Source organism: Bufo bufo, chromosome 2 (genome assembly GCF_905171765.1).
Source record: "Bufo bufo chromosome 2, aBufBuf1.1, whole genome shotgun sequence".
NCBI classification, from domain to species: Eukaryota; Metazoa; Chordata; class Amphibia; order Anura; family Bufonidae; genus Bufo; species Bufo bufo.
This window is the reverse complement of record NC_053390.1, coordinates 259,176,923-259,201,818: the sequence shown is the minus strand read 5'-3', so window position 1 is coordinate 259,201,818 and position 24,896 is coordinate 259,176,923.

Here is a 24,896-nt window from a genome sequence, read left to right as displayed (position 1 = left end):
GATTTCACAGGGCATTTTTTACACATTTTGATTTCAAACTACTTCTCACACATTAGGGAACTTAAAATGCCAGGGCAGTATAACTACCCCACAAGTGACCCCATTTTGGAAAGAAGACACCCCAAGGTATTTCGTGAGGGGCATAGTGAGTTCATGGAAGTTTTTATTTTTTGTCAAGTTAGTGGAATATGAGACTTTGTAAGAAAAAAAAAAAAAAGAAAAAAATCATAATTTTCCGCTAACTTGTGACAAAAAATAAAAAATTCTAGGAACTCGCCATGCCCCTCACGGAATACCTTGGGGTGTCTTCTTTCCAAAATGGGGTGACTTGTGGGGTAGTTATACTGCCCTGGCATTTTAGGGGCCCTAATGCGTGAGAAGTAGTTTGAAATCAAAATGTGTAAAAAATGCCCTGTGAAATCTGAAAGGTGCTCTTTGGAATGTGGGCCCATTTGCCCACCTAGGCTGCAAAAAATTGTCACACATCTGGTATCGCCGTACTCAGAAGAAGTAGGGCAATGTGTTTTGGGGTGTCTTTTTACATATACCCATGCTGGGTGAGAGAAATATCTCGGCAAAAGACAACTTTCCCATTTTTTTATACAAAGCTGTCATTTGACCAAGATCTTTATCTCACCCAGCATGGGTATATGTAAAATGACACCCCAAAACACATTCCCCAACTTATCCTGAGTATGGCGATACCACATGTGTGACTTTTTTTGCAGCCTAGATGCGCAAAGGGGCCCAAATTCCTTTTAGGAAGGCATTTTTAGACATTTGGATCCCAGACTTCTTCTCACGCTCTAGGGCCCCTAAAATGACAGGGCAGTATAAATACCCCACATGTGACCCCATTTTGGAAAGAAGACACCCCAAGGTAATCAATGAGGGGCATGGCGAGTTCATCGAATTTTTTTTTTTTTGGCACAAGTTAGCGGAAATTGATTTCTTTTGTTTTTTCTCACAAAGTCTCCCTTTCCGCTAACTTGGGACAAAAAGTTCAAACTTTCATGGACTCAATATGCCCCTCAGCGAATACCTTGGGGTGTTTTCTTTCCGAAATGGGGTCACATGTGGGGTATTTATACTGCCCTGGCATTTTAGGGGCCCTAAAGCGTGAGAAGAAGTCTGGAATATAAATGTCTAAAAAAATTTACGCATTTAGATTCCATGAGGGGTATGGTGAGTTCATGTGAGATTTTATTTTTTTGTCACAAGTTAGTGGAATATGAGACTTTGTAAGAAAAAACAAAAAAACCAAAAAATCAATTTCCGCTAACTTGTGCCCAAAAAATGGCTGAATGGAGCCTTACAGGGGGTGGATCAATGACAGGGGGGTGATCAGGGAGTCTATATGGGGTGATCACCACCCTGTCATTGATCACCCCCCTGTAAGGCTCCATTCAGACGTATGTATGTGTTTTGCGGATCCGCGGTGTCCGTGTTTTGCGGATCTGCAAAACACATACGGACATCTGAATGGAGCCTTACCCCCCTGTCATTGATCACCCCCCTGTAAGGCTCCATTCAGACGTCCGTATGTGTTTTGCGGATCCGATCCGTGGATCCGTAAAACACATACAGAAGTCTGAATGGAGCCTGACAGGGGGGTGATCAATGACAGGGGGGTGATCAGGGAGTCTATATGGGGTGATCACCCCCCTGTCATTGATCACCCCCCTGTAAGGCTCCATTCAGACGTCCGTATGTGTTTTACGGATCCATGGATCGGATCCGCAAAACACATACGGACGTCTGAATGGAGCCTTACAGAGGGGTGATTAATCACAGGGGGATGATCAGGGAGTCTATATGGGGTGATCACCCCCCCTGTAAGGCTCCATTCAGATGTCCGTATGTTTTGCGGATCCGATCCATGGATCCGTGGATCCGTAAAACACATACGGACGTCTGAATGGAGCCTTACAGGGGGGTGATCAATGACAGGGGGGTGATCAGGGAGTCTATATGGGGTGATCACCCCCCTGTCATTGATCACCCCCCTGTAAGGCTCCATTCAGAGGACCGTATGTGTTTTGCGGATCCATGGATCCATGGATCGGATCCGCAAAACACATACGGACGTCTGAATGGAGCCTTACAGGGGGTGATCAATCACAGGGGGATGATCAGGGAGTCTATATGGGGTGATCACGCCCCCTGTAAGGCTCCATTCAGACGTCCGTATGTTTTGCGGATACGATCCATGGATCCGTGGATCCGTAAAACACATACGGACGTCTGAATGGAGCCTTACAGGGGGGTGATCAATGACAGGGGGTTGATCAGGGAGTCTATATGAGGTGATCACCCCCCTGTCATTGATCACCCCCCTGTAAGGCTCCATTCAGACGTCCGTATGTGTTTTGCGGATCCATGGATCGGATCCGCAAAACACATACGGACGTCTGAATGGAGCCTTACAGGGGGGTGATCAATCACAGAGGGATGATCAGGGAGTCTATATGGGGTGATCACCCCCCTGTAAGGCTCCATTCAGATGTCCGTATGTTTTGCGGATCCGATCCATGGATCCGTGGATCCGTAAAACACATAAGGACGTCTGAATGGAGCCTTACAGGGGGGTGATCAATGACAGGGGGGTGATCAGGGAGTCTATATGGGGTGATCACCCCCCTGTCATTGATCACCCCCCTGTAAGGCTCCATTCAGAGGTCAGTATGTGTTTTGCGGATCCATGGATCCATGGATCGGATCCGCAAAACACATACGGACGTCTGAATGGAGCCTTACAGGGGGTGATCAATCACAGGGGGATGATCAGGGTGTCTATAAGGGGTGATCACGCCCCCTGTAAGGCTCCATTCAGACGTCCGTATGTTTTGCGGATACGATCCATGGATCCGTGGATCCGTAAAACACATACGGACGTCTGAATGGAGCCTTACAGGGGGGTGATCAATGACAGGGGGGTGATCAATGACAGGGGGGTGATCAGGGAGTCTATATGGGGTGATCACCCCCCTGTCATTGATCACCCCCCTGTAAGGCTCCATTCAGACGTCCGTATGTGTTTTACGGATCCATGGATCGTATCCGCAAAACATACGGACGTCTGAATGGAGCCTTACAGGGGGGGTGATCAATGACAGGGGGGTGATCAATGAGAGGGGGACGATCAGGGAGTCTATATGGGGTGATCAGGGGTTAATTAGGGGTTAATAAGTGACAGGGGGGGTGTAGTGTAGTGTGGTGTTTGGTGCTACTTATTACAGAGCTGCCTGTGTCCTCTGGTGGTTGATCCAAGCAAAAGGGACCACCAGAGGACCAGGTAGCAGGTATATTAGACGCTGTTATCAAAACAGCGTCGAATATACCTGTTAGGGGTTAAAAAAATTGCGCCTGTGTGCGCGCGTTCACAGGAAATCTCGCGAGATGACGCATATATGCGTGACTCTGCCTGGGTGAGCCGCCTCCGGAACGCGATCCTGCGTTAGGCGGTCCGGAGGCGGTTAATAACTATTAGCCTCCTTAAGGACTAGAACCCTTGTCATATTCACCCTAATAGAGCTCTATCAGGGTGAATAGGACTTTACACTCTCCCTGCTGCCCTGTGCTTTGTGCACACAACAGCAGGGAGCTGACCATGGCAGCCAGCCTCTCATGTGCCCCCCAGCCTCTCATGTGCCCCCCAGCCTCTGATCCACCCCCCAGCCTCTCATGTGCCCCTCAGCCCGTGATCCGCCCCCCAGCCTCTCATGTGCCCCCCAGCCTCTCCCTCTTATCAGCCCCCTCTGGTAACTCAAACCCACCCACCCTCCCTCCCCAGTATTAATCATTGGTGGCAGTGGCCACAGAGTCCTTCTCCCCCCCCATCATTGGTGGCAGTGGGCAGTTCCGATCGGAGTCCCAGCAGTGTAATGCTGGGGCTCCGATCGGTTACCATGGCAGCCAGGAGTCACGCTACTGAAGTCCTGGCTGCCATGGTATGTTAGTGAGCAGCATTATACTCACGTGCGCCGTGGCCGCCGGGTGCTCCTTCTTCTAATAGGTCTGTGCAGCGCATTGCTAATGCTATAAGAAGGAGCGACCGGTGGCCACGGCGCACGTGAGTATAATGCTGCTCACTAACATACCATGGCAGCCAGGACTTCAGTAGCGTGACTCCTGGCTGCCATGGTAACCGATCGGAGACCCATCATTACACTGCTGGGACTCCGATCGGAACTGCCCACTGCCACCAATGCAGAGACTGAAGAACATTCCCGGCACCCGACCTCTGACAGGTCGGGGGCCCGACACCCTGGACCTCAGTCCAATCAGCTGTTTGAAAAGGCAGCGGCACTCCTGTGAGTGCCACGGCCTTCTTGCAGTTTACCAAACACATCACCGTACAGCAGCTGTGCTTGGTAACGTGCTCAGACCCATTTAAATGAATAGACCCCCACCAATTAGATACTGATTACCTAACTAGAGGATAGATTATCAGTTTCAAAATCTCAGAAAACCCCATTCAAAGCTCCTGGCAGCCTGTTTATTGATATAAACCTTTTGGGAAATTAGCTTGACTGAACAAGCATTTGGTGGTTGTGAGGGTAAAGTTGGAAGTAAGGTAAGGCCAGCATGACAGCTCTGAGATCTTTCAGGTTGGATGACAACCTCTTCTTATGCTATATTTTCTGGATGCACAATGGCAGCCAGCAATGTTTCCTTGAATGTAGGACTAGTTGCCTCCACTTACAGAGCTGGCTGGGGAAGGAGGGGTCGGTAGAGGGTGGGTCCTCACTATACTGCTCTACAATAGATAGTAATGATGCGTTCTTGCCTACGATATGCCATCATGGCTGAGCTTCCTGATAGGAACGCTCACCATTGTGTAGTATATGTAAGTGGTGGACTGTTGTGTGTAGTGAGGCACCACAGTTCTCAGTGGTTTCTGAGCATTGAGCTTCCAAGAGTTTGTTTTGACAGCTGCTTTGTGGTGCAGGCATGCTTTCAAAGCAAACTTGACTTCAGTGTAGAAAATTAATCTTGTGCACATGGTTCCATTTTTGTCAGCAGATTGATTTAAAATCTGCTTACTTATTTCAAGTAGGTTTTAGCCATGTTGCCTATTGAAGTCTTTGGGTAAGGGCTAAAATAGCAGTATTTTTGGCGTTTTTGGATGTGTTTCCGCTGACAAAAATGCGCTGTTAATAGATCCAAAGACCTACTGAACTGCCACTATTTTTGATGAGTTTTCTGATGGTTTCGCCGTGAATGGCAATATGATACATATAAGCTACAGAAGTCAAATGGTGCTAACTTTTTAATAAAACCAGATTGTAAAAATGCTTTCAGCCAAGCCAAAGATACATGTATTTAACCACTTCAGCCCCCAGTGCTTAAACACCCTGAAAGACCAGGCCACTTTTTACACTTCTGACCTACACTACTTTCACCATTTATTGCTCGGTCATGCAACTTACCACCCAAATGAATTTTACCTCCTTTTCTTCTCACTAATAGAGCTTTCATTTGGTGGTATTTCATTGCTGCTGACATTTTTACTTTTTTTATTAATCGAAATTTTACGATTTTTTTGCAAAAAAATGACATTTTTCACTTTCAGTTGTAAAATTTTGCAAAAAAAACTACATCCATATATAAATTTTGCTCTAAATTTATTGTTCTACATGTCTTTGATAAAAAAAAAAATGTTTGGGTAAAAAAAAAAATGGTTTGGGTAAAAGTTATAGCGTTTACAAACTATGGTACAAAAATGTGAATTTCCGCTTTTTGAAGCAGCTCTGACTTTCTGAGCACCTGTCATGTTTCCTGAGGTTCTACAATGCCCAGACAGTACAAATACCCCAGAAATGACCCCATTTCGGAAAGTACACACCCTAAGTTATTCGCTGATGGGCATAGTGAGTTCATAGAACTTTTTATTTTTTGTCACAAGTTAGCGGAAAATGATGATTTTTTTTTTTTTTTCTTACAAAGTCTCATATTCCACTAACTTGTGACAAAAAATAAAAACTTCTATGAACTCACTATGCCCATCAGCGAATACCTTGGGGTCTCTTCTTTCCAAAATGGGGTCACTTGTGGGGTAGTTATACTGCCCTGGCATTCTAGGGGCCCAAATGTGTGGTAAGGAGTTTGAAATCAAATTCTGTAAAAAATGACGAGTGAAATCCGAAAGGTGCTCTTTGGAATATGGGCCCCTTTGCCCACCTAGGCTGCAAAAAAGTGTCACACATCTGGTATCTCTGTATTCAGGAGAAGTTGAGGAATGTGTTTTGGGGTGTCTTTTTACATATACCCATGCTGGGTGAGATAAATATCTTGGTCAAATGCCAACTTTGTATAAAAAAATGGGAAAAGTTGTCTTTTGCCAAGATATTTCTCTCACCCAGCATGGGTATATGTAAAATGACACCCCAAAACACATTCCCCAACTTCTCCTGAGTATGGAGATACCAGATGTGTGACACTTTTTTGCAGCCTAGGTGGGCAAAGGGGCCCATATTCCAAAGAGCACCTTTCGGATTTCACAGGTCATTTTTTACAGAATTTGATTTCAAACTCCTTACCACATATTTGGGCCCCTAGAATGCCAGGGCAGTATAACTACCCCACAAGTGACCCCATTTTGGAAAGAAGACACCCCAAGGTATTCCGTGAGGGGCATGGCAAGTTCCTAGAATTTTTTATTTTTTGTCACAAGTTAGTGGAAAATGATGATTTTTTTTTTTCATACAAAGTCTCATATTCCACTAACTTGGGACAAAAAATAAAAAGTTCTATGAACTCACTATGCCCATCAGCGAATACCTTGGGGTCTCTTCTTTCCAAAATGGGGTCACTTGTGGGGTAGTTATACTGCCCTGGCATTCTAGGGGCCCAAATGTGTGGTAAGGAGTTTGAAATCAAATTCTGTAAAAAATGACCTGTGAAATCCGAAAGGTGCTCTTTGGAATATGGGCTCCTTTGCCCACCTAGGCTGCAAAAAAGTGTCACACATCTGGTATCTCTGTATTCAGGAGAAGTTGAGGAATGTGTTTTGGGATGTCTTTTTACATATACCCATGCTGGGTAAGATAAATATCTTGGTCAAATGCCAACTTTGTATAAAAAAATGGGAAAAGTTGTCTTTTGCCAAGATATTTCTCTCACCCAGCATGGGTATATGTAAAATGACACCCCAAAACACATTCCCCAACTTCTCCTGAGTACGGAGATACCAGATGTGAGACACTTTTTTGCAGCCTAGGTGGGCAAAGGGGCCCATATTCCAAAGAGCACCTTTCGGATTTCACAGGTCATTTTTTACAGAATTTGATTTCAAACTCCTTACCACACATTTGGGCCCCTAGAATGCCAGGGCAGTATAACTACCCCACAAGTGACCCCATTTTGGAAAGAAGAGACCCCAAGGTATTCGCTGATGGGCATAGTGAGTTCATGGAAGTTTTTATTTTTTGTCACAAGTTAGTGGAATATGAGACTTTGTATGAAAAAAAAAAAAAAAGAAAAAAAATCAGCATTTTCCACTAACTTGTGACAAAAAATAAAAAATTCTAGGAACTCGCCATGCCCCTCACGGAATACCTTGGGGTGTCTTCTTTCCAAAATGGGGTCACTTGTGGGGTAGTTATACTGCCCTGGCATTTTCCAGGGGCCCTAAAGTGTGGTAAGTAGGTAAATGACCTGTGAAATCCTAAAGGTGCTCTTTGGAATATGGGCCCCTTTGCCCACCTAGGCTGCAAAAAAGTGTCACACATGTGGTATCGCCGTATTCAGGAGAAGTTGGGGAATGTGTTTTGGGGTGTCATTTTACATATACCCTTGCTGGGTGAGAGAAATATCTTGGCAAAAGACAACTTTTCCCATTTTTTTATACAAAGTTGGCATTTGACCAAGATATTTATCTCACCCAGCATGGGTATATGTAAAATGACACCCCAAAACACATTCCCCAACTTCTCCTGAGTACGGCGATACCAGATGTGTGACACTTTTTTGCAGCCTAGATGCGCAAAGGTGCCCAAATTCCTTTTAGGAGGGCATTTTTAGACATTTGGATACCAGTTTTCTTCTCACGCTTTGGGGCCCCTAGAATGCCAGGGCAGTATAAATACCCCACATGTGACCCCATTTTGGAAAGAAGACACCCCAAGGTATTCAATGAGGGGCATGGCGAGTTCATAGAAATTTTTTTTTTTGGCACAAGTTAGCAGAAATTGATATTTTTAATTTTTTTCTCACAAAGTCTCCCGTTCCGCTAACTTGGGACAAAAATTTCAATCTTTCATGGACTCAATATGCCCCTCACGGAATACCTGGGGGTGTCTTCTTTCCGAAATGGGGTCACATGTGGGGTATTTATACTGCCCTGGCATTCTAGGGGCCCTAAAGCGTGAGAAGAAGTCTGGAATATAAATGTCTAAAAAATTTTACGCATTTGGATTCCGTGAGGGGTATGGTGAGTTCATGTGAGATTTTCTTTTTTGACACAAGTTAGTGGAATATGAGACTTTGTAAGAAAAAAAAAAAATAATTCCGCTAACTTGGGCCAAAAAAATGTCTGAATGGAGCCTTACAGAGGGTGATCAATGACAGGGGGGGTGATCAATGACAGGGGGGTGATCAATGACAGGGGGGTGATCAATGACAGGGGGGTGATCAGGGAGTCTATATGGGGTGATAACCACAGTCATTGATCACGCCCGTGTAAGGCTTCATTCAGACGTCCGTATGCGTTTTGCGGATCCGATCCATCTATCAGTGCATCCGTAAAAATCATGCGGACATCTGAATGGAGCTTTACAGGGGGGTAATCAATGACAGGGGGGGTGATCAATGACAGGGGGGTGATCAGGGAGTCTATATGGGGTGATAACCACAGTCATTGATCATGCCCCTGTAAGGCTTCATTCAGACGTCCGGATGCGTTTTGCGGATCCGATCCATCTATCAGTGCATCCGTAAAAATCATGCGGACATCTGAATGGAGCTTTACAGGGGGGTAATCAATGACAGGGGGGTGATCAGGGAGTCTATATGGGGTGATAACCACAGTCATTGATCATGCCCCTGTAAGGCTTCATTCAGACGTCCGTATGCGTTTTGCGGATCCGATCCATCTATCAGTGCATCCGTAAAAATCATGCGGACATCTGAATGGAGCTTTACAGGGGGGTAATCAATGACAGGGGGGGTGATCAATGACAGGGGGGTGATGAGGGAGTCTATATGGGGTGATAACCACAGTCATTGATCATGCCCCTGTAAGGCTTTATTCAGACGTCCGGATGCGTTTTGCGGATCCGATCCATCTATCAGTGGATCCGTAAAAATCATGCGGACATCTGAATGGAGCTTTACAGGGGGGTAATCAATGACAGGGGGGTGATCAGGGAGTCTATATGGGGTGATAACCACAGTCATTGATCATGCCCCTGTAAGGCTTCATTCAGACGTCCGGATGCGTTTTGCGGATCCGATCCATCTATCAGTGCATCCGTAAAAATCATGCGGACATCTGAATGGAGCTTTACAGGGGGGTAATCAATGACAGGGGGGTGATCAGGGAGTCTATATGGGGTGATCACCACAGTCATTGATCACGCCCGTGTAAGGCTTCATTCAGACGTCCGGATGCGTTTTGCGGATCCGATCCATCTATCAGTGGATCCGTAAAAATCATGCGGACGTCTGAATGGAGCTTTACAGGGGGTTGATCAATGACAGGGGGGTAATCAATGACAGGGGGGTAATCAATGACAGGGGGGTGATCAGGGAGTCTATATGGGGTGATCAGGGGCTAATAAGGGGTTAATAAGTGACGGGGGGGGGTGTAGTGTAGTGTAGTGGTGCTTGGTGCTACTTTACTGAGCTACCTGTGTCCTCTGGTGGTCGATCCAAACAAAGGGGACCACCAGAGGACCAGGTAGCAGGTATATTAGACGCTGTTATCAAAACAGCGTCTAATATACCTGTTAGGGGTTAAAAAAAACACATCTCCAGCCTGCCAGCGAACGATCGCCGCTGGCAGGCTGGAGATCAACTCTCTTACCTTCCGTTCCTGTGAGCGCGCGCGCCTGTGTGCGCGCGTTCACAGGAAATCTCGCGTCTCGCGAGATGACGCATATATGCGTGACTCTGCGCAGGGCTGCCACCTCCGGAACGCGATCCTGCGTTAGGCGGTCCGGAGGTGGTTAAAAGGGTTTTCTGAGATTTTGATACTAATGACCTATCCTCTGGATAGGTCATCAGTATCAGATCGTTGGGGGTCCAACACCCGGGACCTCCGCGAATTAGCTGTTTGGGAAGCACAGCACCATACATTGTACAGTGGTTGTGCTTGGTATTGCAGCTCAGCCTCATTCATTTGAATGGGGCTGAACTGCCCCAAGGCCACGTGATCAATGAACATGTCTGCCTAGGAAAAGCAGAGAGAAGGCCACAGTGTATATACAGGGAGTGCAGAATTATTAGGCAAGTTGTATTTTTGAGGATTAATTTTATTTTTGAACAACAACCATGTTCTCAATGAACCCAAAAAACTCATTAATATCAAAGCTGAATATTTTTGGAAGTAGTTTTTAGTTTGTTTTTAGTTTTAGCTATTTTAGGGGGATATCTGTGTGTGCAGGTGACTATTACTGTGCATAATTATTAGGTAACTTAACAAAAAACAAATATATACCCATTTCAATTATTTATTTTTACCAGTGAAACCAATATAACATCTCAACATTCACAAATATACATTTCTGACATTCAAAAACAAAACAAAAACAAATCAGTGACCAATATAGCCACCTTTCTTTGCAAGGACACTCAAAAGCCTGCCATCCATGGATTCTGTCAGTGTTTTGATCTGTTCACCATCAACATTGCGTGCAGCAGCAACCACAGCCTCCCAGACACTGTTCAGAGAGGTGTACTGTTTTCCCTCCTTGTAAATCTCACATTTGATGATGGACCACAGGTTCTCAATGGGGTTCAGATCAGGTGAACAAGGAGGCCATGTCATTAGATTTTCTTCTTTTATACCCTTTCTTGCCAGCCACGCTGTGGAGTACTTGGACGCGTGTGATGGAGCATTGTCCTGCATGAAAATCATGTTTTTCTTGAAGGATGCAGACTTCTTCCTGTACCACTGCTTGAAGAAGGTGTCTTCCAGAAACTGGCAGTAGGACTGGGAGTTGAGCTTGACTCCATCCTCAACCCAAAAAGGCCCCACAAGCTCATCTTTGATGATACCAGCCCAAACCAGTACTCCACCTCCACCTTGCTGGCGTCTGAGTCGGACTGGAGCTCTCTGCCCTTTACCAATCCAGCCACGGGCCCATCCATCTGGCCCATCAAGACTCACTCTCATTTCATCAGTCCATAAAACCTTAGAAAAATCAGTCTTAAGATATATCTTGGCCAAGTCTTGACGTTTCAGCTTGTGTGTCTTGTTCAGTGGTGGTCGTCTTTCAGCCTTTCTTACCTTGGCCATGTCTCTGAGTATTGCACACCTTGTGCTTTTGGGCACTCCAGTGATGTTGCAGCTCTGAAATATGGCCAAACTGGTGGCAAGTGGCATCTTGGCAGCTGCACGCTTGACTTTTCTCAGTTCATGGGCAGTTATTTTGCGCCTTGGTTTTTCCACACGCTTCTTGCGACCCTGTTGACTATTTTGAATGAAACGCTTGATTGTTTGATGATCACGCTTCAGAAGCTTTGCAATTTTAAGAGTGCTGCATCCCTCTGCAAGATATCTCACTATTTTTGACTTTTCTGAGCCTGTCAAGTCCTTCTTTTGACCCATTTTGCCAAAGGAAAGGAAGTTGCCTAATAATTATGTACACCTGATATAGGGTGTTGATGTCATTAGACCACACCCCTTCTCATTACAGAGATGCACATCACCTAATATGCTTAATTGGTAGTAGGCTTTCGAGCCTATACAGCTTGGAGTAAGACAACATGCATAAAGAGGATGATGTGGTCAAAATACTCATTTGCCTAATAATTCTGCACGCAGTGTAAGAGAGCTGGTGCGTTCTCTAACAGCTGATCAGTGAGGGTTCCGGGTGTGGGACTCTCACCAATCAGATACTGATGACCTATCCAGAAAATAGGCTATTGTTAAAAAACAAACAGGGAAAACCCCTTTAAGTAAAAAAAAAATACCCCCAAAGGTATCCATAGTCTTTGAACAGGCTGTCCAGGATTTTACTATTAGTAGCCTATCTTCAGGATGGGCCATAAACATCTGATCAGTGGGGATATGAGATTCCACAATCCCACCAATCAGCTGATTAGGGGTAGTTTCTGCATCAGAACTACACCGCACCATCTACTGTGTAATGGACAGAGCTGTTAACTGCAGAGCTCTTTCTTACAGGCTAAGGCCTCCTGCATGCGAATGTGTGCGCCCCGTGGCTGTGCTGCGGCCCGCAAATTAGGGGTCGCAATGCACGAACACCGACCGCGGGGCAGCCGCAAAGGATCGCGGACCCATTCACGTTAATGGATCCACGATCCAGCCGTTTTGCAAAAAGATAGGACATGTTCTATCTTTTTGCGGAACTGAAGTATGGGACGAAACCCCACGGAAGGATTCCGTATTTCTTCCGTAGGGTTCCGTTCCGTATCTCCGGATTTTCGGACCCATTGAAGTGAATGGGTCCGCATCTGTGATGCAAATTGCACACGGAACGGTGCCCGTGTATTGTGGATCCGCAAATGCGGTCCGCAGCACGGCCACGGGGCGCACACGTTCGTATGCAGGAGGCCTAAGAGTAGACAACAGGAGTCTGAGGAGAAGAGGGACTTCAGAGAGCTGCAGTGTCAGTTGTGGTTTCTGCAAGGCCCCATTAATGTATCTGAGACATCAGAGAAGAGGTGGAAGAGACAAAAAAAGAGCTTGAAAAGGCACTTTGAGGAGAACTCCAATCAAATCATCTTCCGTTCATAAGAAATGTAACTCATTCTTTTTGGTAATTGATGGGAATTGAAACGTGTGGTTCTGAAGACCACTGATCCCAAAGCCGCTGATAAATTCCTATCAGGTATCACTAACCATCTTGATCCTGTAGGTGCGGAGGCTATGGATGTCCCTCTGATAGTGGGGGAGCTGCCCTCTGCAGCTAAATCCTTTAGGTCTGGCAGGACACCAGGAGTGCCGGTATTCTAACGGAGCTCTATGTAGTGCTGTGGATCTTATTTCCCCAGACCTGTTGGGCTGCCTTCACAAGCGGCAGGTTTTGTGGCAGAAAATTCCACGACTAGAGTTGAGCAAACACCTGGATGTTCGGGTTCGAGAAGTTCGGCCGAACTTCCCGGAAATGTTCGGGTTCGGGATCCGAACTCGACCCGAACTTCGCCCCGAACCCGAACCCCATTGAAGTCAATGGGGACCCAAACTTTTCGGCACTAAAAAGGCTGTAAAATAGCCCAGGAAAGGGCTAGAGGGCTGCAAAAGGCAGCAAAATGTAGGTAAATCCCCTGCAAACAAATGTGGATAGGGAAATGTATTAAAATAAAAATAAAATAAATTAAAATTAACCAATATCAATTGGAGAGAGGTCTCATGGCAGAGAATCAGGCTTCATGTCATAGCAGAGAATCAGGCTTCACGTCACACACCACTGGAACAGGCCATTGTCAGATATTTAGGCCCCGGCACCCAGACAGAGGAGAGAGGTCCCATAGCAGAGAATCAGGCTTCATGTCATAGCAGAGAATCAGGCTTCAAGTCATAGCAGAGAATCAGGCTTCACGTCACCCAACACTGGAACAGGCCATTGTCAGATATTTAGGCCCCGGCACCCAGACAGAGGAGAGAGGTCCCATAACAGAGAATCAGGCTTCATGTCATAGCAGAGAATCAGGCTTCATGTCACCCACCACTGGAACAGGCCATTGTCAGATATTTAGGCCCCGGCACCCAGACAGAGGAGAAAGGTCCCATAGCAGAGAATCAGGCTTCATGTCATAGCAGAGAATCAGGCTTCAAGTCATAGCAGAGAATCAGGCTTCATGTCATAGCAGAGAATCAGGCTTCACGTCACACACCACTGGAACAGGCCATTGTCAGATATTTAGGCCCCGGCACCCAGACAAAGGAGAGAGGTCCCATAGTAGAGAATCAGGCTTCATGTAATGCAGAGAATCAGGCTTCATGTCATAGCAGAGAATCAGGCTTCATGTCATAGCAGAGAATCAGGCTTCACATCACCCAACACTGGAACAGGCCATTGTCAGATATTTAGGCCCCAGCACCCAGACAGAGGAGAGAGGTCCCATAGCAGAGAATCAGGCTTCATGTCATAGCAGAGAATCAGGCTTCATGTCACCCACCACTGGAACAGGCCATTGTCAGATATTTTTAGGCCCCAGCACCCAGACAGAGGAGAGAGGTCCCATAGCAGAGAATCAGGCTTCATGTCATGGCAGAGAATCAGGCTTCATGTCATAGCAGAGAATCAGGCTTCAAGTCATAGCAGAGAATCAGGCTTCATGTCATAGCACAGAATCAGGCTTCACGTCACCCAACACTGGAACAAGCCATTGTCAGATATTTAGGCCCCGGCACCCAGACAGAGGAGAGAGGTCCCATAGCAGAGAATCAGGCTTCATGTCATAGCAGAGAATCAGGCTTCATGTCACCCAACACTGGAACAGGCCACTGTCAGATATTTTTAGGCCCCGGCACCCAGACAGAGGAGAGGTTCATTCAACTTTGGGTTGCCCCGCAATATAATGGTAAAATGAAAATAAAAAAAAGATTGAATGAGGAAGTGCCCTGGAGTACAATAATATATGGTTAAGGGGAGGTAGTTATAAATGTCTAATCTGCACAAGGGATGGACAGGTCCTGTGGGATCCATGCTTGGTTCATTTTTATGAACGTCAGCTTGTCCACATTGGCTGTAGACAGGCGGCTGCGTTTGTCTGTAATGACGCCCCCTGCCGTGCTGAATACACGTTCAGACAAAACGCTGGCCGCCGGGCAGGCCAGCACCTCCAAGGCATAAAAGGCTAGCTCTGGCCACGTGGACAATTTGGAGACCCAGAAGTTGAATGGGGCCGAACCATCAGTCAATACGTGGAGGGGTGTGCACACGTACTGTTCCACCATGTTAGTGAAATGTTGCCTCCTGCTAACACGATCCGTATCAGGTGATGGTGCAGTTAGCTGTGGCGTGGTGACAAAACTTTTCCACATCTCTGCCATGCTAACCCTGCCCTCAGAGGAGCTGGCCGTGACACAGCTGCGTTGGCGACCTCTTGCTCCTCCTCTGCCTTCGCCTTGGCCTTCCACTTGTTCCCCTGTGACATTTGGGAATGCTCTCAGTAGCGCGTCTACCAACGTGCGCTTGTACTCGCGCATCTTCCTATCACGCTCTAGTGCAGGAAGTAAGGTGGGCACATTGTCTTTGTACCGTGGATCCAGCAGGGTGGCAACCCAGTAGTCCGCACACGTTAAAATGTGGGCAACTCTGCTGTCGTTGCGCAGGCACTGCAGCATGTAGTCGCTCATGTGTGCCAGGCTGCCCAGATGTAAGGACAAGCTGTCCTCTGTGGGAGGTGTATCGTCATCGTCCTGCGTTTCCCCCCAGCCACGCACCAGTGATGGGCCCGAGCTGCATTGGGTGCCACCCCGCTGTGAACATGCTTCATCCTCATCCTCCTCCACCTCCTCCTCATCCTCGTCCTCCAGTAGTGGGCCCTGTCTGGCCACATTTGTACCTGGCCTCTGCTGTTGCAAAAAACCTCCCTCTGAGTCACTTCTAAGAGACTGGCCTGAAAGTGCTAAAAATGACCCCTCTTCCTCCTGGGCCACCTTCTCTTCCATCATCGCCCTAAGTGTTTTCTCAAGGTGACATAGAAGTGGTATTGTAACGCTGATAACGGCGTCATCGCCACTGGCCATGTTGGTGGAGTACTCGAAACAGGGCACACAGGTCTCGCATGGAGGCCCAGTCATTGGCGGTGAAGTGGTGCTGTTCCACAGTGCGACTGACCCGTGCGTGCTGCAGCTGAAACTCCACTATGGCCTGCTGCTGCTCGCACAGTCTGTCCAGCATGTGCAAGGTGGAGTTCCTCCTGGTGGGCACGTCACATATGAGGCGGTGAGCGGGAAGACCGAAGTTACGCTGTAGCGCAGACAGACGAGCAGCGGCAGGATGTGAACGCCGGAAGCGCGCGCAGACGGCCCGCACTTTATGCAGCAGCTCTGACATGTCGGGGTAGTTGTGAATGAACTTCTGCACCACCAAATTCAGCACATGCGCCAGGCAAGGGATGTGCGTCAAACCGGCTAGTCCCAGAGCTGCAACGAGATTTCGCCCATTATCGCACACTACCAGGCCGGGCTTGAGGCTCACCGGCAGCAACCACTCGTCGGTCTGTTTTTCTATACCCCGCCACAACTCCTGTGCGGTGTGGGGCCTGTCCCCCAAACATATGAGTTTCAGAATGGCCTGCTGACGTTTACCCCGGGCTGTGCTGAAGTTGGTGGTGAAAGTGTGTGGCTGACTGGATGAGCAGGTGGAAGAAGAGGAGGAGGAAGCCGAGTAGGAGGAGGAGGCAACAGGAGGCAAAGAATGTTGCCCTGCGATCCTTGGCGGCGGAAGGACGTGCGCCAAACAGCTCTCTGCCTGGGGCCCAGCCGCCACTACATTTACCCAGTGTGCAGTTAGGGAGATATAGCGTCCCTGGCCGTGCTTACTGGTCCACGTATCTGTGGTTAGGTGGACCTTGCCACAGATGGCGTTGCGCAGTGCACACTAGATTAGAAATGCTGGCATTCAGGGCCAGGGATCGAGGGTGGCTAGGTGGGAATTTACGCTTTCTCTCAAATGTTTGTGAGATGGAGAGCTGAACGCTGCCGTGTGACATGGTTGAGATGCTTGGTGACGGAGGTGGTGGTGTTGGTGGTACATCCTCTGTTTGCTGGGCGGCAGGTGCCAACGTTCCTCCAGAGGCGGAGGAAGAGGCAGAGGCGGCGGCAGCAGCAGAAGAGGTAGCAGGGGGAGCCTGAGTGAGTTCCTTGTTTTTAACGTGTTTACTCCACTGCAGTTCATGCTTTGCATGCAGGTGCCTGGTCATGCAGGTTGTGCTAAGGTTCAGAACGTTAATGCCTCGCTTCAGGCTCTGATGGCACAGCGTGCAAACCACTCTGGTCTTGTCGTCAGCACATTGTTTGAAGAACTGCCACGCCAGGGAACTCCTTGAAGCTGCCTTTGGGGTGCTCGGTCCCAGATGGCGGTGGCCAGTAGCAGACGGACTCTCTTGGCGGCGGGTGTTCTGCTTTTGCCCACTGCTCCCTCTTTTGCTACGCTGTTGGCTCGGTCTCACCACTGCCTCTTCCTCCGAATTCTGAAAGTCAGTGGCACGACCTTCATTCCATGTGGGGTCTAGGACCTCATCGTCCCCTGCATCGTCTTCCACCCAGTCTTCCTCCCTGACCTTCTGTTCAGTCTGCACACTGCAGAAAGACGCAGCAGTTGGCACCTGTGTTTCGTCATCATCAGAGACGTGCTGCGGTGGTATTCCCATGTCCTTCCCATGTATTCCAGGAAACATAAGTGGTTGTGCGTTAGTGCATTCTATCTCTTCCACCCCTGGGGAAGGGCTAGGTGGATGCCCTTGGGAAACCCTGCCAGCAGAGTCTTCAAACAGCATAAGAGACTTCTGCATAACTTGAGGCTCAGACAGTTTCCCTGATATGCATGGGGGTGATGTGACAGACTGATGGGCTTGGTTTTCAGGCGCCATCTGTGCGCTTTCTGCAGAAGACTGGGTGGGAGATAATGTGAACGTGCTGGATCCACTGTCGGCCACCCAATTGACTAATGCCTGTACCTGCTCAGGCCTTACCATCCTTAGAACGGCATTGGGCCCCACCAAATATCGCTGTAAATTCTGGTGGCTACTGGGACCTGAGGTAGTTGGTTCACTAGGACGTGTGGCTGTGGCAGAACGGCCACGTCCTCTCCCAGCACCAGAGGGTCCACTAACACCACCACGACCATGTCCGCGTCCCTTACTAGATGTTTTCCTCATTGTTACCGTTCACCACAATAAGAAAAAAATTATTTGGCCCAATGTATTGAATTCAAATTCAGGCCTTTTTTTACAGGCACCTAACACTATCTGGCTATCTATTTAGGTACCGTATTACACTAATACAGGCACAGCAGTAACGACAGATTTAGCTGAATATAAATTGTAGGCCTAGTATTTAGGATCTGGATGACAGGTATCCCTTTTACGGACAGAATTAGACTTGGAAATGCACGGTAGCGTGTGAAGTTATTGAGGATGACCCTATCCGCACCTTCAATCTAATATACCCTTTTATGGATAGATTTAACCTTGGCCTGATAGAGCAGAAACCACTAATTTAGGGAATTGCTAAGTTGGGAATTGTATTCAACGCAGAACAAAATCTGTGCTTCGGCAGACAGCAGACAGTATAACAATTGGCTAGCGACAGCTGAAACACCAGATTTAGGGTACTGCTATTTTGGCAATTGTATTTTACCCCTCAATAAAATAGCAAGCACAGCCAAGCCCCTGATGTAGGATATAGCAAAAAAACAACAACACACTATTGATGGTTAAAAATGGACTTGGTGGCAGCTTGTGCTGGCGCACCACAAGACACAAAATGGCCGCCGATCACCCCAGAAAAAGTGACTGAAAAACGCTCTGGGCAGCCTTAAAACAGTGAGCAATTGAATAGCAGAGGTTGTATGATACACAGCTGTATATCGATCACTTCAGTAAATAAATCCCTTCCTAATCTCGCCCTAACAGCAGCAGCTGCATCCTCTCCCTACACTGATCAGAGCAGAGTGACGTGCGGCGCTACGTGACTCCAGCTTAAATAGAGGCTGGGTCACATGCTGCACTGGCCAATCACAGCCATGACAATAGTAGGCATGGCTGTGATGGCCTCTTGGGGCAAGTAGTATGACGCTTGTTGATTGGCTGCTTTGCAGCCTTTCAAAAAGCGCCAAGAAAGCGCCGAACACCGAACCCGAACCCGGACTTTTACGAAAATGTTCGGGTTCGTGTCACGGACACCCCAAAATTCGGTGCGAACACGAACTATACAGTTCGGGTTCGCTCATCCCTATCCACGACTGAAAATCAGTTCTATTCATTTGAATGGGGCAGCAAGCACATGGATTTCTGCAAGCTCCATTAAGCTGAATGGAACAGATTTTCAGTCGCAGAAATTTCTGCCAAAAAATCTGCCGTGTGTGAAGGCACCCTTGGAACTCTGTGAGGAGATAGTTTTGGAGGGTAGAGTGCTCTCATTGCTGGGAGAAAGGATGATCACAATCTTGTATAAGTGAAAGGGGGAGAGATGTGATTTGAAAAACTAGCTTCCCTTTCCTGAACGTGGACTGCAAGATCCTCACCAAAGTACTGGCCAACAGGTTTAGGATTATCATTGGCAGGTTCATCCACCCAGACCAGACGTATGGCATTCCTGGTGACCGGATCGCCAACAGTCTTTCTCCCATGAGAGACACCGTATAATAAAAAATATAAATGCAACACTTTCGGTTTTGCTCCTATTTTGCATGAGCTGGACTCAAAGATCTGAAAATCTTTCTACATACACAAAAGACCCATTACTCTCAAATATTGTTCACAAATCTGTCTAAATCTGTGTTAGTGAGCACTTCTCCTTTGCCAAGATAATCCATCCCACCTCACAGGTATGGCATATCAAGGTGCTGATTAGACAGCATGAATATTGCACAGGTGTGCCTTAGACTTCCCACAATAAAAGGCCACTCTGAAATGTGCACAGTTTTGCCTAAATGGTGGTGGTGGGGTCAGAAAACCAGTCAGTATCTGGTGTGGCAACCATTTGCCTCACGCAGTGCAACATATCTCCGTCGCCATAGAGTTGATCAGGTTGTTGATTGTGGAATGTTGGTCCACTCTTCTTCAAAACTGTGAGAAGTTGCATAATATTGTCAGGAACTGGAACATGCTGTCGTATACGCCGATCCCAAACATGCTGAATGGGTGACATGTCCAGTGAGTATGCTGGCCATGCAATAACTGGGATGTTTTCAGCTTCCAGGAATTGTGTACAGATCCTTGCAATATGTGGCCGTGCATTATCATGCTGCAACATGAGGTGATGGTAGAACAATGGGCCTCAGGATCTCGTCACGGTATCTCTGTGCATTCAAAATGCCATCAATAAAATGCACCTGTGTTCGTTGTCCATAGCATAAGCCTGCCCATACCATAACCCCACCGCCACCATGAGCCACTCGATCCACAACGTTGACGTCAGCAAACCTCTCACCCCACATGCTGTCTGCCATCTGCCCTGAACAGTGAAAACCGGGACTCATCCGTGAACAGAACACCTCTCCAATGTGCCAGACGCCATTGAATGTGAGCATTCACCCACTCAAGTCGGCTACGATGACAAACTGCAGTCAGGTCTAGACCCCGATGAGGACGACGAGCATGCAGATGAGCTTCCCTGAGACAGTTTCTGACAGTTTGTGCAGAAATTATTTGGTTATGCAAACCAATTGTTGCTGCAGCTGTCCGGGTGGCTGGTCTCAGACGATTATTGAGGTGAACATGCTGGATGTGGAGGTCCTGGGCTGGTGTGGTTACACATGGTCTGCGGTTGTCAGGCCGTTTGGATGTACTGCGAAATTCTCTGAAATGCCTTTGGAGACTGCTTATGGTAGAGAAATGAACATTCATTGCACGGGCAACAGCTCTGGTAGACATTCCTGCAGTCAGCATGCCAATTGCACGCTCCCTCAAACGTTGCAACATCTGTGGCATTGTGCTGTGTGATCAAACTGCACATTTCAGAGTGACCTTTTATTGTGGGAAGTCTAAGGCACACCTGTCTAATCAGCACCTTGATATGCCATATGGATTATTTCGGCAAAGGAGAAGTGCTCACTAACACGGATTTAGACAGATTTGTGAACAATATTTGAGAATAATGGGTCTTTTGTGTATGTAAAAAAAAATTCAGATCTTTGAGTTCAGCTCATGCAAAATGGTAGCAAAACCAAAAGTGTTGTGTTTATATTTTTGGTCAGTGTACATTGTCATATATGGTAGACTTCAAATATAGGTCTTGACATTCCCATACAGACCTCCCATGTTTGGGATGCTCTGGATCTGCGTATATGACAGCGTGTTCCAGTTCCTGCCAATATTCTGCAACTTTGCACAGCTTTTGAAGAGGAGTGGACCAACATTCCACAGGCCACAATCAACAACCTGATCAACTTAATGGCGACAGAGATATGTGGCACTGCGTGAGGTAAATGGTTGCCACACCAGATACTGACTGGTTTTCTGAAACCCCACCACCACCAGTAAGGCAAAACTGTGCACATTTGCAGAGTGGCCTTTTATTGTGGGAAGTCTAAGGCACACCTGTGCTATATTCATGCTGTCTAATCAGCACCTTAATATGCCACACCTGTGCGGTGGGATGGATTATCTCGGCAAAGGAGAAGTGCTCACTAACACAGATTTAGACAGATTTGTGAACAATGTTTGAGAATAATAGGTCTTTTGTGTATGTTGAAAATGTTTCAGATCTTTGAGTTCAGCTCATGCAAACTGGGAGCAAAACCGAAAGACCTCAGTATATCCTTCTTAGGACCAGGCCTTTGTTTGTTTTTGTGTCATGTGATTTCCCCTCCCTATCCCCTCTTTCTCAATTCCCATGCTCCATCACTGTCAATTGCTTTGTCTTTGGATTCTGATTTATTTTGAGTGATTAGGAATGTTAGTGTAGTGTAGTGTTAGTGCTATATAGTGTAGGTTAGCCTGTGCTGTATATTGTGCTGTCATCAGAGGCATATTTCAAATGGAGGCAGACCACACAGCTGCTATAGGACCTATAGGGGAAGGGGGCCCCTCCGTTGATGAAAAGCCCGCCCCTTAATTACACATGACCTTTGATGATGTCATCATCATGTGAGCAGCAATACGGAGGAGAAGTCGTGAAGGACCTGTGATGATATCAACATCATGTGATCAGCACAGGAAGTCAGAACTTATCAGTGGAAAGTAAAAGTGGTGAAGAACCTGTGGGTTTTCCCGATGTGAGGGGTAGAGTTCCTGTACTGTGTATGGAGGAGAAGTTAGTCGTGTCCTGGGATAACCCATAATAACATCCTAGAAAAGCTGGGAGTTGTAGCTTTGTCCTATTATATCCCTCTCCATGTAATGGCAACTAATGTCCTACAATAACAGTCTGGTAATGCTGGTAGTTATAGTTCTCTCCTCTTATACCCTTCTCCCTATATCGTCAACTGAGGCCAATAATAATAGTCTAGTAATGCTGGGAGTTGTAGTTCTGTCCTATTATATTCCTTTCCATGCAATGTCAACTGATGCGCTACAATAACAGTCTGGACATGCTAGGGGATGTAGTTCTCTCTTATACCCCTCTCCTTGTAATGTATACCAATGTCTTATAATAACAGTCTAGACATACTGTGGGTTGTAGTGCTCTCCTTTTTAAACCTTCACCCAGTAATGCAAGGTGATACCCTATAATATCAAGCTGGGAGTTGCAGTTCTCTCCTCTTATACCATCTCTTATCCTGTAATAACAACCTGGCGATGATGAGACTTTTAGTTCTCTTCTCACTAGTATGACTTTCTGTCGCATATGAGTTGTGTATTAGGCTTTGTTCACATCTGCGCTATTGACTTTTTCGGCTCTGGCATAGGAGTACAACAATGAAAATCACAGCAGTGCTGGATCTGGCACACCAGGATTCAACAAGAGTTATATAAAAAAATGAATAAGAGTTGATTACTTACAGAAATAGTTTAGGAAAAGTCTTAATGTCCTTGAAGTATCATTGTTGAAGGTTAGGCTTCAGGCTCCATGTGTCTTCATCTCTAGCCAGCAAAACAACCCCCAACAGACTTAAGAGTGAGTGTAAGAAGACCACCCTTGTCTGTCCCTGTCAGTCATTTATACCATAGATACAGGCGTGTCTTAGTAATGTATGGCTTATACATTGTCATATATGGTAGACTTCAAATATTGGTCTTGACGTTCCCATACAGACCTCCCATTGGCAAATGTATTACTATAAATGGTGTGTAATGTAATGTAATAAATACTTTATATTAAATATCAATTAATATTATATCACATATTATTTAACATTTCCCCCTCTTGAGGGTGAGATAATCTTTTCGAACCCACAACATCATATTTTACAATTATCTTGGACTCTTCATTCTTCTTTTCTTCTTTATAAATACATTTTCATCCAATTATTTATTTGACAACTAAATAATATTTGCTGAACATATGGTAAACTGTGATTGAATACTAATGAATTAAATTTAAGGACTAATCTAATATCTATTAGGCATCTTTTTCTCTTCATCATCTTCCCCTGATCTCGTCATGGTCTTGATACTGTAATTTTCACTTATTCATCTTAAATTTGAATCACATAAAGTCTATGATAAAATTGATAGAACTGTATGTAGATGATGTGCAGTCCTTAAATTGAATTGTATCATATTTTCCAATGATGTTCATGTACAATATTTATCACCTTTTTCTATTTGTTTTGACACAGCTTTCCTGGACACAGATTTTAACTTACATATCAGGAATTCCTCAGAAGCGTTTGTGAACAGCTGTGACTTCTTTGTCATTCCCCTTTCTTTCTTACCAGTTATAACTTGGTAGAACTTTATAAGGAATTTTAAGTAACTGTCCATTCAGCCTCATATGAAGAATTTCACGCTCTCAGCATGATTGTTGACAATCAAGTAAAATGAATGTAGTCCTTTAACAAAGCATTTAACTTTACTTCACAAGTAGCAGATTCCTGAACTTCACAGAGGTGTTTATGGCAATTCAATGGAATAGCTTTTTCAGAAAACAAACAAACACCCTAGGCCCATAGGCACTAAATATCTCACTTCTGGAAACCCTAACTATTCTAACTCTAAATCACTTACTAAAGCTAGTCTTCAGCACTCGCTCTCCTTGAGCTCAATTCTCCATTTTGGATGCCAGTCCTTCTGTCACAGACCTCCTTTCTGTGTGGACAGAACTTTCTTTCTAAGAACTTTACCTCTGGAGTTGTCTATGAACAGGTGTGCTTCAGGTACTCTTCACCCTTGTCTTGGGTCACTCTCCAGTGCCCCTTATCTTCACACCTTTCCCAGAATATGACACAGATTTGTTTACCTCCAACTTTTTTCCTGAAACTCTGTGCACCTCAGTCTTTATGTTTATAGACTTCATGAATATCACAGTCTCTAGAAAACATTACATTTCCTGTCGACTTTAGTCTTGATTTAAGATATCTTCTTCTTACCTATTACTACTAGTGATGAGTGGCAGGTGCCATATTCGATTTCGACGAAATTCGCGAATATTCGATAGAATATTCGTTTTATATACGTCGAAATCGAATATTCGTCATTATTCTTGTTATCGCGATTAATATGCGATTTAAATAATCGCGTATTGCGATTTTAACTTAAAAGGCTACTCTCCTATTGAAATAGCAATGCGATTAATTCAAGTTATAATAATCGAATTTCGATTTTAACTTAGCACTGCTATATTCCATATTCGTTAATTCTAGCTTAATATGGAATATAGCAGTGCTAAGTTAAAATCGAAATTCGATTATTATAACTTAAATTTTTTTTTTTTTTTATTGTTATATTTTTTTCTTTCCCACTTCCCTAAAGTTGTTCTTACCTGTCCTTTGGATTCCTGGCTTCCTGGCTGCTCCAGTCAGTGCCCGTTGCCGCTTCTGCCGACCTCCGTGCTCATGGAGCGTCCCCATCACCATGGGAACGTCTCCATATACTAGAATGTACTGTCGGATTTGAGAATTACGTGAAAAATCGCAATTCGATTATTT